Below are 15245 nucleotides of genomic sequence, written 5' to 3' on the forward strand. Positions count from 1 at the left end.
GTAGTATAGCACCGTATGTCAAAAATAAGTAAGCTGTGTGAGATAGGACAGTGGTCGAGGATAGGAACGTTGTGGCAGATATGGCAATGGGTCGAGGACATGTAGATTTAGGAAGATAGGACAGTGGGTCGAAAATGGGAAAGTTGAGGGAGATAGAGCATTTGGTCAAGAATAGGAAAGTTGAGGAAGATAGGGCAGTGGGTCGAGAATAGGAAAGTTGAGGAAGATAAGGCAGTGGGTCGAGAATAGGAAAGTTGAGGGAGATAGGTCAGTGGGTCGAGGATAGGAAAGTTGAGGGAGATAGGACAGTGGGTCAAAGATAGGAAATTCAAGGGACATAGGACAGTGCGTCAAAGATAGGAAATTTGAAGGAGATAGGGCAGTGGGTCAAGGATAGGAAAGTTGAGGGAGATAGGAAATTTGAGGGAAATAGGGCAGTGGGTCGAGGATAGGAAAGTTTAGGAGGTCGGACAGTGGGTCGAAGATAGGAAAATTGAGGTAGATAGGGAAGTGGGTCGAAGATAGGAAAGTTGAGGGGGTCGGACAGTGGGTCGAAGATAGGAAAATTGAGGGAGATAGGGCAGTGGGTCAAGGATAGAAAAGTTGAGGGAGATAGGATATTTGAGGGAAATAGGGCAGTGGGTCGAGAATAGGAAAGTTGAGGGGGTCGGACAGTGGGTCAAATACAGGAAAATTGAGAGAGATAGGGAAGTGGGTCGAGGATATGAAAGTTCAGGGAGGTCGGACAGTGGGTCGAAGATAGGAGAATTGTGGGAGATAGGGCAGTGGGTCAAGGATAGGGAAGTTGAGGGAGATAGGGCATTGGGTCGAGGATAGGAAAGTTGAGGGAGATAGGACAGTGGGTCAAAGATAGGAAATTCAAGGGACATAGGACAGTGCGTCAAAGATAGGAAATTCGAGGGAGATAGGGCAGTGGGTTAAGGATAGAAAAGTTGAGGGAGATAGGAAATTTGAGGAAATAGGGCAGTGGGTCGAGGATAGGAAAGTTTAGGGGGTCGGACAGTGGGTCGAAGATAGGAAAATTGAGGGAGATAGGGCAGTGGGTCAAGGATAGGAAAGTTGAGGGAGATAGGGAAGTGGGTCGAGGATATGAAAGTTGAGGGAGGTCGGACAGTGGGTAAGATAGGAAAATTGAGGGAGATAGGACAGTGGGTCGAGGATAGGAAAGTTGAGGGAGATAGGGCAGTGGGTCGAAGATAGGGAAATTGAGGGAGAGAGGGCAGTGGGTAGAGGATAGGAAAGTTGAGTGGGGGTCGGACAGTGAGTCGAGAATAGGTATGTAGATGGAGATAGGATAGTGGGTCAAAAATGAGAAACTTGAGTGAGATAGTGCAGTGGGTCAAAGATAGGAAATTCGAGGGACATAGGACAGTGCGTCAAAGATAGGAAATTTGAGGGAGATAGGGCAGTGGGTCAAGGATAGAAAAGTTGAGGGAGATAGGAAATTTGAGGGAAATAGGGCAGTGGGTCGAGGATAAGAAAGTTTAGGGGGTCGGACAGTGGGTAGAAGATAGGAAAATTGAGGTAGATAGGGAAGTGGGTCGAAGATAGGAAAGTTGAGGGTGTCGGACAGTTGGTCGAAGATAGGAAAATTGAGGGAGATAGGGCAGTGGGTCAAGGATAGGAAAGTTGAGGGAGATAGGGAAGTGGGTCGAGGATAGGGAAATTGAGGGAGACAGGGCAGTGGGTAGAGGATAGGAAATTTGAGTGGGGGTCGGACAGTGAGTCGAGAATAGGTAAGTAGATGGAGATAGGACAGTGGGTCGAGGACAGTCTTCGAGCAAACGAATAGCTCGCGGAGGCCCTAAATGTCTTTAACGGAGTCCTATAAAGTTTAGGGGGTCGGACAGTGGGTCGAAGATAGGAAAATTTAGGTAGATAGGGAAGTGGGTTGAAGATAGGAAAGTTGAGGGGGTCCTATATCCTAACAAATATTTTCCCGACTTTTGATCTCGGTAAAATTCTTCCACTTTACACTCTACCATTGCAAAATTATTAGTAGTTATTTCAAGAATGGTTTTGCGAGTTTAGGACTTATATTTACCAAAACACAACAAAAATCTAACTAATAACACGCGAACACCGACAGAACGAGGTAATATTCACAACCATCAAAATCTGTCTGAATAACTAAAGCACACCACCGGTTCGCGGCCCATCGCCGGTCCGCGAAAAGGTTAATACCGGCCCGCAGAAACGTGACGCAAAAGACGGACAATGTCCTAATAATATGTTTAGTTGATTGAAATTTTAAACAATATTGATTTTTACATTTATGTGAGATCGGGTTTTCAAAATGGACAACTGCAAGATCGCAGTAGGCTAAAAGTAAGAAATACGTTACTTGAATAACATCACTTTTATTAGGCTTCCCGCTGCTTGTCAGCAGGGAACCTATTGTATTCCTACGTTTTATTATTATTATTATTTATTTATTATTATTATTATTTATTAATTATTATTTATTTTCAATATTTTTTTTTTCAAATTGGTCCTATAAACTTGAAATTCACCTCAAATGTGCAGAAGTTCTCAGCTAGCAATAAAATGCAAATTTTATGCATGACTGACCACGCTTTCACGCTCCAGTGAGCAAAACGCGTCTTCAGTTTTTTTTGCGATTTCTCAAAATTGATACATTGTATGTGGTTGAAATTCATACCAATGATCAATGGACATGTCCCGGATACAATATGTCAAGGATACGCGTGAGTGACCTCGGCGATACGCTCCAGTGAGCAATATAGGATTTTACATTATCTTCTTCTTGAGAACGACACTACTTAGAGACTTGAAATTTACATCACATGCAGATAATAAGTCCCCCATCATAATTTGCAAATTTTATGCATGACTGACCACGCTTTCACGCTCCAGTGAGCAAAACGCTTCTTCAGTTTTTTTTACGCGGGAAGCCTGTTAAAGCTGCACGCAGCTCTAGTTTTTAAATTTATTATCAACCCAATTTTAAAACGTTTATTGTTACGTCAAATTCTGCACTTATGCTGATTGGCCAATGTTACCGCAGTAAATAAGGAAGTCTAAACTCGGGAAAAAATCCATAATTATAATTAGAGTTTTGTATGTTTTTATAGCTAAATTTGGTACACAGACGCGATGCTTATATTTATGGTAAATTTAAATTGTTTTGCGACCCAGCGTGGAGAGCTCCGCGACCCAAAATTGGGTCGCGACCGTATTTGCAGACCCCTGCTCAAGACAAACGGCCATTGCTAGGCAACGAGCTATGATTTCTGAAATGGCCGGTAGATTTTTACTCATTGCATTCTAATAAGAAACAGATACTGTTGATTATTTGGGGCATCAACTGGCGATCATGTCGATTGTCTATTAACTCGCATCAGTGAGACAAAAAAGTTTAGGTATCAAATATTCAGTACGTATTATCTGGGCATAATTTATTGCTATAAATATTCAGCTTCAATAGCCCAGTGGTTGCCCGTTATTTGCTCAGAAAAGTTCACTTCACTTCTGAGTGAGTTTGCGTGACCTTTCTTGAAGCAACTAAGATGACGTATGATCAAAACTATTGAGGGGCTCACAATCATGTTATTGTAAAAAAAAGACTTAAAATAAATAGAAGTTATTAAATAAAACATAGAAAAAAATATTCTCCTTAATAATTAAATATCTGACTTTAAACTCTTATGACTTTCATTTTTTACAGAATGTAGCGTTGTCTATAATTCCAGATGTTTTCGAGTGATCGTTCTTAACAACGGCAACGTCTAATTAAGCGTCGCTGAATCTATTTGAGAAAACAAAATTGCTAACATTAATGACGTCCCACACTACAACCTGCTTCGAGATTATTTACGATCAATGATTCCTGATGAATGGTCAGGGATTCATATTCGTACGGGAATGACTTACAAGTAGATCGATTCTGAATCATGTTGTTTATGCGACCATACATGAACTCATTATAAAATGTGTCCGATATTGTTTCTGCATTATCATGTGCTACTATCACATTTTATCTTGAGGTTCAGTTCATATAGCTTTAGCATAGGAGAGAAGTTCAAATCGGGCCATTTATAACACTGACTAATCCAAGCTGATATCAAATTTGACTTTCATACAATTTTAAAAAGTTTCTTTGCCAGAGTTTTCCAGTTTTTATTTTAAATTCAACCACAAACTTTCGTTTCCATGTAATATTTCCGGGTAATTCAACAATTTGACTCCAACACCAGTGGAATGCTTCAACTTTACAGCTCTGATACTAAATCAGAAAAGTCTAATCCAAACTAATTTGATTTATGCGTCCATTCCATTCAAATCTCATCCACTAACGGTAATCACTGAAGTGTGACTAAACAGAATAATCACGTGTTGATGTCACGCTCCATTAATTTTTTTACTGGAGATCAAATAAGTTTGTTTTGCTCTGTCAGATCATGTTGCAAGGATTACTGGTTCAACCATACTCAATTATATTCTCAAACTGTCATTTGTTATATTTCTCAAAACATATTTTTTATTTCAACAGAACGGTCAGCTGTATTCAACGACAGGCCTAGCTATGTCTTTGCCAACTGAGGTTTGGCGTCCTAATAATCCGTCTTCCGATGCATCGTTCACAACTGTTATTGTTCGTATCAATCGAAACCCAAAAGACAACGATCAAGGGATTTCTAATGTTTCTCCTTCCAATAAATATTACGGAGCCATCTGTGAAAATGATTTATAACTCTGTCCATTGAATGATTGATAAACAAAAACTGTAGAATTACTTGAATTTAAAAGTAATTGTTATTTACCCTAGTAGCTTAAATAAAACATTAACTTACTATTTCCTCATTTGAACGAGAAAATGCTCTTATATTAACAAATATTCGTTAGCCGCACATGCAGCTTAATTTACATACCGACTGACTATTTCCACGGCCCACAGTTGAGGTAAATAAAAATATTTGGGATTTAAATTTGACATATCTTTCATTAAACTGAAGTTTCGTTGTGACCTGGAAGAAATATAAGAAATTCAAGAAGCTATCAAAATCAATTACAGCATTGTCTCCGCTTTTTAAGGATTGATGATTTTTTTATTATATTTGCTCTGTTTGAATAGTTCTGAATCACGCCATTAAATAGGATATTATCCAAAAAAAAATTATTCCTGGGTATTTAATAGTTAAACAAGCTGACAATAATTTGAAATTTTAGTGTCATCTAAACAAAATATAGGAAAATCTAAGAAATTTATCAAAATCAATTACAGCATTGTCTTCTGTTTGAAATAAGCGAGTTTTAAATTTAGTATGCAACCTTCTTCTCTCGGACACACAAATCATGGCAAGAAATTAAATTTTTTTTTTCGCTTCTCATTTTCCTTGTGTGGGAATTTGTGTGATACACACTTTTTGATACTCCAAAAGTATGTGCACGGAGATGGCGGACACCGGAACGTAGTATGTGTACCAAGTTGGGGTTGTGCTATAATTTCATGTACAAATACCACGGGAGTCACTTGACTAGTTCATAGAAATAAATTGAGTAAAATTAGAATAAAATTATGGCCTAACCTGGTACATCTTGGTGCACATACTTCTGGAGCGCCCAATTTTTTCATTAACTTTTTTCTGGTATTTTATTTTGTAGATGTGTTTCTGAATTTAATCATTTTTTGGCAAAACATTTTGTCAATAAAAGTTCGATGTATTTTTCACGAACTGAACTTAACAAATGAAATCCATAAAAAATAATTTGATTTTCCAGTGCAAAAATATTATTTGCTAATTTGTGTGAATAAAATTTCCTTGCTAAACGTTAGTGATGTACTTTAAAAACGAGAAAGAATATAAGTTCTCAAAAAACTACAAAATTACCTCAATCGAAAAATTGGAATTTAAAAACAGTTCTATGCCAATTGTCCAAATGAGACAAAATTTTCCGAGCATGGAGCATTGTAGAATATAAACGTAGGATAAAAATTAAATATTTTCCAACTGGGGGAACAAAAGCCGATAATACGGCTTAATTATATGGCGGACCACGGCCTATCATCTAATTACCGGTATATGTCAGGTATGAAATTAGTTGCAGTTATTTGTTTACAAAGCATGGACTTGATATAATAGAATAGAAAAACACTTGAGACTGAAATGGAACAGAGTGTATAGAATCGGGTTGGCCAAGTCTGACAAAAATATTCTGGTTCTTTCAATGTTATCAGTGTCGCTGCTTGTCTGAATTCTTGTTCAAAAAGAATAAAAAGTGTTAACAGTACTGTAACCGCTTGTTGAGTACGACTTCGGCAAAACATGTCATCGAGACCCAGAAAAGGGATCCCAGGAAAAAATAAAATGATATTCACTGACCATTCCATCACTCACTACTTAAAATATGAAAGGGAATGGTACAAGTCTTGCACCTATAGAATAACCACGGTTAATATTACAGAATTATAAGTCGAAATGAATGAATTGGACAATTTACCATTAGGATTAGCGCGGCCATATGGTAGTCCGATGGCCGCATAGACAGCAATGGCCTATGACCGGAATTGACGAAACATACTTTGATTGGCACTCTGTTTTATTCTAAGCTATCTCGAGTACTTCAACCGTCTTTGACTATTTGACTTCCATTGACCCCGTTCTCATATAAATCTAACGGTATTTAATCAACCCGGATGGAAACAAAATTCAATGATTCGTTGAATAATTTACGGATGTTTTGGAGAAATCCCGCAATATTATGAAAAAATGTAAGATTTGAGAAAAACACCTCCGCCACGTTTAAAAACAACAAATTATTAATTAATTGCTTGGGGTTCGGTTTAGAAATGATTTCAATTATCAGCGCAATCTGTATTCCTAACCCAAACCAATAAAGGGTTTAAATTACTTTTTCAATTTGAACGGAAGTGTTCTTTGACAAAAGATCCCAATTTACTATTCCAGAGTGTTGTAATTTATCATAGTTTGTATCAACCATTGTAATTATAAGGTGGTTCTAGTAAACTTTATGTTAACTAGTTGAAAAAATTCTGGCCCCAGTCAGACGAAACGATGCAGAAATACTACTGTGTCAGTGTGCAACAAGGCTCTTTAATCAAATAGTATAAAATTCAAACGTGGCCGTGTACGAGCAGTCAATAATAAACGACAATATGTCTCTTCGTATCGGTATCTCCTACTTAGGAGTGAAAAACTGAGTATTTTTAATCAACGACATAGTTTATTAAAACAGCACCATGTCCTACAATAATGTTCACTCGTGGCATCTGAGAACTGTTGTGTGACGCCCAAAAGTGACGGAGGGCCCAGTTTCAGAAACCCTGTATAGCCACACCTAGGTTCGTTGATTGGTAGTGTAGCGTGTTGATACGTTTCGATTTTTGGGTCGTTCAACAAATTGTCACTCGACTGGGGGATTTCTCGCGACACGAATCTCGATTGCATTAACAAGCTTCTGCCTAAAACTAAGTTGATGAATTTTACTGTCATACTTAGGTTTACTGGAACTTTTATATATATTTTACCGTCATCGTTTTGATTGAAGAATATAACACAACCAACCAAAATTTTACCCATTTTTACCTACTAGAGACTTGGAAGCGGACAGTTGAAAAGAAGCGCATTGTCGGCACGCGCGGAGTCTATGCACGCGCTGTCGTTTTAACTAAAGAATATAATGCACAATCGAGATTTTACACGTTTTACCTACTAGAAACTTGGAAGCGGACAGTTGAAAGGAAGCGCAGTCTCGTCACGCGCGGAGTCTAGGGGACAATATAAACGAATCCTACACCTGGACTATTATTTTGGGTTTGTGTCTATAATTGAAGGATACCGGAGTAGCAATAAATAATTAAGTGAGTCTCACTGCACACTAACACAAAAATATCTCTGTAACGTTTTGTCTGCACATGGTCAGACTTCTTATTTATTCCACACAACGCAAATTCTCGCAATTTTTGTGGCGTCAAGGCCATGTACAAGTAACACTTGATATTAGATGTAGCGAGCAACTGATTCTGGACATGAATCTGTTCAGTTTCAGCATTGTCTACTAAATTTAGAACACCTTGGGTGAGGTTGTTGGCATGGTGTTTGAAACACAAGTGCGGAACCTGCAATGCATGCACAGTTTAAGTTTAAATAACTCGCCCAATTCTTCCGACAAGCTCACAGAAATATTTCTCTGTGGGATCAGTGGTTCTAAACCAGACATTGGCAAAGTACGGCCCGCGGGCTAAATTCGGCCCCTTGGGTAATTTAGTACGACCCGCCTGATGCTGACACAATCAAACTGAATCCAAATTTTGATGTTTTGCAAAAAAATAGCTCGAGGAATTTGTTGAGATTGGCATTAAACTTAGTTTTGGCACAAGGCATATTGTTTTCCACTTCTGTTTTTGAACCACTGTAAATATCGTTCTTAAAATGTAAATTTTTACGTCACACTCATGTGGCCCACCAGTTTAGGTGGGAAAAATGTTTGGCCCCTGGTCCAAAAACCTTGCCCAACCGTTTTCTAAACGATGAAGCGCTCCCCACATTTTGAAGGGTCGTGAATCTCATTAAAAATAGAAATATTTGTTGGATTTGATTTTGACCGACTTATGCCGGATATTCACATTTCGGATCTCCTGAAGTATGCGTACCAAGATGGCGGACACCGGGACGCAGTATGTGTACCAGGTTAGGGTTAGGGTTAGGCCATAATTATATTCCAATTTTCCTTATTTTAGTTCTGTTACGAGTTTGGGGACTAGCCAAGGGACTATTTGTACCTGAAATTATGGCCTAACCCATCCTGGTACGCATACTTCAGAAGTACCCACATTTTTTTTGTTGTTTAGAGATTGCGATTTCATCTACGTACTTTCAACAAATAAGGCATACTTTCGACTTACTATCTGTTATTTGTAGCTCATAACTATCTAGTTATTTTTGGGTAATGCCCGAGTCTTGATGCGCGGCCTAAAAAGTTCGAGAACCACTGGCTTAGATTGAACAAACACCTTTCCCACAATTTACGAGAGAATTTTTAATTAGCCGAATCGATCACGATTGTTGTTTACATTCAGAACCAACAAGGCATTATACTGCAGTTAGTTAGGATAATAGTAGGGTTGCCAACAGTCCTTTAATTTAAAGGACAATCCTTTATTTGAGATTTTTGTCCTTGTTCTTTTTCAAGATGATAATTGTCCTTTATTTTTCCCAACGTCGTTTTGCCCGATAGTTATAGTACTGTGTTTGATATTGTTTCGTTCTTAAATCGCCTCCGTTTAAGTATTTGAAAGCTTTTAATTATTCTTTTTAATTTCGCTTTGGTTCGGCTCAAATAGCCAAAGAAATACCAATTTTATTTACAGTTTCAAATATTTTGCATTAATTTTCCGAATATGACAAGTGGCAACACTCCAAGATTTGAGTACATTCTAGTTTAATAACTGAAAGTTCTACGTATAATTGGTCTCTAAGATTTTAGATTATTTCTCAACCCTGTGATAACGCATTTGGGAAAAAGATTTGACTTTGATGAAAATTCAACATTTGGTAAATTATCTCTTTTGGATAATCTTTCTCCAAAATATCAGACACTTGTAAAAATTGTAGAGTAATTGAGGATAAAAAGGCAAACTTAATTTGAATATCTTTGACCTATTTGATGAAGTTGCACTCATTCAAAAAAAATTTGGCACGATTCAAAGCACTAAACTGTTCACAGAATGCAGCTTGATTGGGTCTATGTTAAATAAACATTAACACATATTTTTCATTACATCTTTTTAGCTTGTATATAAATCGTATTTCATTGTTTTTATTTTATTCTTTCCCGCAAGTTACAAAATAAATGATGGCCTTAATGTATGTCCTTTATTGAGACTTTTCATAGTTGGCAACCCTAGACAATAGGCATCTATCGTGGGGTGCTAGGCTAAATGAATTGCTCGTGTCGTAGTCTGGTTATTGATGAGGATAATAACTGAAAGTATAATTTTGTGGAGATAAATTATTTCGTCTTTGCATATTCTTATCTACTAAGTACAAAATCACCTTCAAAATAAAGTAACTCTACGACAGGGGCCCGCGAACTAATTTTTGCGCCCTCGAACGACTTTTATTGCACAAAACAAAAATTGATCCTCCATGCATTATCTCCACATGGATTTATGTAGTGACAAGGGCTGCTGTTCGTCGCTTGTTTTGTATCAAGTAGCGCATGTTGTATGTACATCGCAGTTATTAGGAAATTTAATGTTAAAAGTATCATTGCAAATACGAAATTCGATCCCGATACCCCGGGCTGCGCCACTGCTCATCTGCGCGACAGTGCAAAACGTGTAATCCGCACCTCGGAAGCACATATTGATGTGCGCAGCTTTATCTCAAATGTCTTACATTACGAACAAATTTCGTACTCGCTTGTCAGATCGTCAATTTGACGACGTACATCGGGACAAAGAAGTTGCCGTTTTGTAAATAAATACAATGTATTCTTTGATAATATATTTAGAAAAGGCCACCTACACTTCTTATTGTGCACTCTAAGAAATATTTATCGGCAATCGCCTGGCATTACATATTACTGGAATGTAGTTGTAAAATTTTAATGCGATTTTAAGTTGAATATCACAAGAATTTTAGGTAAAATCGCTGTTGATCACCTGTGAATTTTACAGGATTTCCCTAGTAATCCTTACAATTTCTTTCCTGTAATTTTCACCGGCAATGCGTAGTAATATTTACCGACGCTAGCTTGTGAATTTACATTACAAATTCGGTGAATTTACATTCAGAACCCGGTAAAAATTATCGTAAATATCCTGGCATTACATTTTACAGGATATGATCAGTAATAATCACAGACTATTGTATGAAACAAGGTTTATTCAAAAAATAAAAGTGAACGTGAAATGAATGATAAAACTTGGAAAAATGAGAAATTGCATAGTGAAAAGGTAAAAATGCGAGGTAGACAGAAACTCGCAGGGTATCCGTTCACATAGTCACTTTAAACAAGTCTTTACAGACAGCCCTTGTAAGAGAATAATCTATGGCAGATGGGGAGTCTTTCCGGGTTAGTGTTGCCCATGCTGATTGTATTGCATTATCCATCTGCTTTTACGAACTCGTGGTATTTTCTTCTCCATAACTTCGAGTTATCTGAAATGGAATGTACAAAGAGTTTTACCCAAACAACTCCATAATTTGAAAATATTAATTAATTTTCGAATAAGATTTAACATTTTGTAGTATTCAATCAATCAATCTAATTTTTTTGCAAGTTGGAAATATCTGAAATTATTCAATTGCATGTACTAGCATTCATTACAATATCCCACCTTTTTATAAACTTTCATATTTTCTTTTCCTCTTGGGGTTCAAGGACAAAAATCTGTGGGCAATCAATCGATACAGACTTTTCCAGTATTACCAAACTTTGTAGATCCGATGGAAGAGGTACCTGAAATAATATTTAAATAGAATAAAATATTTAAAAGTCCCTAAATAATAAAAATTACACTCATGACACTTTATTGTCAGAGCAGATGAGAAAGTCTTCAACTTTTTTTCCGTATGACGAATATATTCGTACTACCATCCTTGGTCATAATATGACAATAATAGTTATTTTCGGACTATTTTACGTTTATGTTCATGTTTTGTGAAGTATTCCAGCACTAACTAAAATCATTTTAGGCTTCCAACTATGATCCGTGCTTGATCCGTCAACATTTTTTTTTTTGTAAATTTTTTATTTTACTACTAAGTGAATTTTATTTGTGTAGGTATTTCAAAGCTTAGAGATACACGGAAGTATTTGTCACTACTTCAAAGATAAGTCATTTGAACGAGCGGGAAACAATTTCGCGCACATAATAAACAAACAAAGATTGCAGGCAACTATCGTGAACATGCTCTCACATATCATTGATTATTTCGCGTTTCGCTTCGCTTGCGAAGCTGAGTCTGGTTTTCTGCAAAGGTGACGTAACGCTCTTTGAGCAGAGCGCTTGAAGTCTTGTTTCTTTGTAACACGTGGTCATCGGAGCAATAAGAGTGTGAAACGTTCTCTCAAAATTTTTTGAAATTTCTCTCTTCTTACCGGCGTAAGGTCGAACGGTTTGCGGGTACGTCATTTGGGCGCGTTTTAGTAGGAAGACGCGAAAATAAGCTTTCTAAAGAGATATTGGGGGTATTCCTTGCACGTTTGGTTAACTAGTCATTACATATTATAAAATTGTACAAAGAGTAGATTGTAACCAGCGGAAAAAGAGGGTTCAATTTAAAATTAACAATATAACTAACCTCAAATACTTCTTCCTTGAAATAACATGTTAGTAAGCATCTCAAATATTATGAAGCCTTAGACATTGAATTTTTCACAATTCAGAGTTGGGGCAGACAATTTGTTATTGTCTGCATAATCAGATTCTTCAATTTCTAAAGATTAAACACTGTTAAAAAGGAATGTATTCATTCTTCAACTTTATTATATGTAATAGACTATGTTCAAATTCGGTCTTATTCAAAAGAGAAATTCAACCAAATTTACAGAATTGGTTTTGGTAAATATGCAGAATAAGATAGATAAATATTGTTTTGATAAATTTTTCATTTATAGTATCATACGTTAAATAGAAATCCAGTGTTTTTATGACAGTTAAATGTGAATTACCTAAAATTGCTCTTTTTCAAATGAAACTGTTCTGAATTAGTCCTAGAACCAATAATTTAAAATATCATAATCAAATACAAATCTGTCTGACTGTAGATGATTTTCAATCACTGAATCAGTATATAATTATATGAGTATATAATTAATTGATACCTGTTTATTTTAATGCCATATTCTTCAAGCCACGATTTTTAGGTGTAGAGCAACGTCACCTCTTCCCCTGTCTGCCTGTTCATGTGTTTTCTGTAGTCCAGCCTGCCAGTAGTCTGAGTTTGCGATCATCATAAAGCTGATGATAATTTGACGGCTTATCTTGATTCAGCAAATTTCGGTTAATCGTGTACCTCTTCAATCACCTGCTTGGGAAATGGAACTTCCAAATATTGATGTGTCACTCGTGAATATTATTTCGAAAACAGATCTCCTACCAGTAAGTAAACTAGTATGTGATGAATATATTACTGAGAATTACAGTCAATACTTATGGATTTATACGGATGGATCGAAGACGGACATGGTTGTGGTTCATCATTTTGTATTTTAAAGTATGACGTCTCCAAAACTTTTAAACTTGACAAAAAATTAAGTTCGTTTACAACTGAACTTTATGCCGTGTACAGAGCATTGCTTTGGACAGTTTTGCATCGGCCGTCACGTGTTTTAATTTTAACCGATTGTCTAAGCCTTTTACAGTGATTAAGTAAAATTTACTTTGTTAATCATATGTTGTTTTTCAAAATTAAAACTATTTTATCTTCCCTCGGGAGGCAAAATATTTTCGTATATTTCGTGTGGATCCCAGGACATGTTGGAATTGCTGGCAACGAAAGAGCAGATATAGTAGCAAAAGAAGCAACAATGGAAGGAAGTAGTCTAACATCAGTCATCAAACTCTCGAAAAACGAAGCAAAGTCAATAATTAATGCAAAGTGCAACATGAAATGGAATAACTATTATATCACACTAGAAAAAGCTCAACATTTCAAAGCATTCTTCCCTTCGGTAAAGAACAAAATTCTTGCAAATTATCTAGAAGATATGAAATAATATTGTTCAGACTACAAACAGGCCACTGTCGTTTGAACTTTCATCCTCTTAAAATTGGAATCCACGACATTGGACTGTGCGACAACTGCATGGAAAACGAAACCGTCGAACATTTGATATTACATTGTCCCCGTTATGACTTCCCAAGATCAATTTTACTTAATCATTGCAAATCATTGCAAATCATCTGCGCATGTACTGATGTAAGCTAGTATATATATATATATATATATATATATATTAATTCAGTCATTGGTACGGTAGATCTTATCCTACTTCCCGACTGCCCCATACTGCCATACTCACACTGAACAATACATTGATAACCAGCATTGAACAAAACACGACACCTACACTGACATTATTGAATCCAAGATGCATTGCCTCACAGAAATACTGCCAACGCCGCAGTACTGCAGTAATAACAAAAGCGACCAAGATATAACTGTCGGCCGACCAAATATCGAAGTCCAAAAGTCTGGAATTCGTCAAATGTCAAAGCAAACGGGCAAATTAAGGAGTGAAGCAACAAAAAAACGCGCGTGATTAATTACACGTTTGAAATATAGCGTCTGATTGACTGTTCTCCTTAACCAGTGTGCGCGCGCAACATTGTCTAACGCCACGCCTACAATGTCGGTGATTATTACCGACATTTGTCGTCCATTGTCGGTGATTATTACCGACATCAGTTTACCGACCTCATTTTTTATATTTAACCCCTAAAATGACAGTAAAATTTACCGAACATTTCTTAGAGTGTGACATGCTTTTAACACAGCAATTGAAAGTGAGAGTGCTCCATAAATGTGGCGATTGTTTATAGGCGGGTATTAATGCGACCCGCATGCTACCGAAAAATGGATATTTGGCCCGCAAGTAAATAGGGTTTGCCGACCACTGCTCTACGCTTGAGTGTGCATTCAGGGGTCGGCAACCTACGGCCCGCGAAGTAATATAATCCGGCCCGCGACTCTTCAAAACAGCTATTTTGACGATTAAATTCTGTACGTAACAAAATTTAGTTCACACGTGAGACACGTGTAAACTAAATTATATTATAACCTAACAATTATATAATTCACAATTACTCGTTTAATGAGCCTATATTTTAATTTTAATTAGTCAAATGGCAACAAAATGCCGAAAAGGCGATGCTACGTGCAAAGAGTTCACAAGCGCCGAAATATTTGAATGGAATTTTTGGAGATGCAATGCAATGGGAAATACATCTAGATTCTAGTTGAGAGATGTATCATGGCCTAATTTTTATTACAAAATGTATTATCCGTTCGGTTTTCAACTTTCTAAAAATATGTGCGGCCCGCCAATGACTTGCAAACTTTAAATTTGGTGAGCGATAAAAGGTTGCCGACCCCTGGTGTACATGGTAAACGCTCTAACCTGTTATAATTAATAATGTTTAATTTAATATTTTACACCAAGAATTTCCCCGGGAAAAGTTGGGGCATATTATTGGTTGAATCGTCATAATGGTTAAAAATAGGGGTTGA

General features: G+C 36.9%; 1 long non-coding RNA gene across 1 annotated transcript; it reads right to left on the bottom strand.

Annotated features, from left to right (window-relative positions):
- Window positions 1-11342: 11342 nt before the first annotated feature.
- LOC120346936 (uncharacterized) lies at window positions 11343-12959 on the bottom strand. The gene is made up of 3 exons (XR_005570054.2): window positions 12838-12959; window positions 12315-12449; window positions 11343-11469 (listed from the first exon to the last, which is right to left on the bottom strand). It is a non-coding gene; the product is annotated as an uncharacterized LOC120346936 (long non-coding RNA).
- Window positions 12960-15245: the final 2286 nt, after the last annotated feature.

This window comes from Styela clava, chromosome 11 (genome assembly GCF_964204865.1).
Source record: "Styela clava chromosome 11, kaStyClav1.hap1.2, whole genome shotgun sequence".
In the NCBI taxonomy this organism is placed as follows: Eukaryota; Metazoa; Chordata; class Ascidiacea; order Stolidobranchia; family Styelidae; genus Styela; species Styela clava.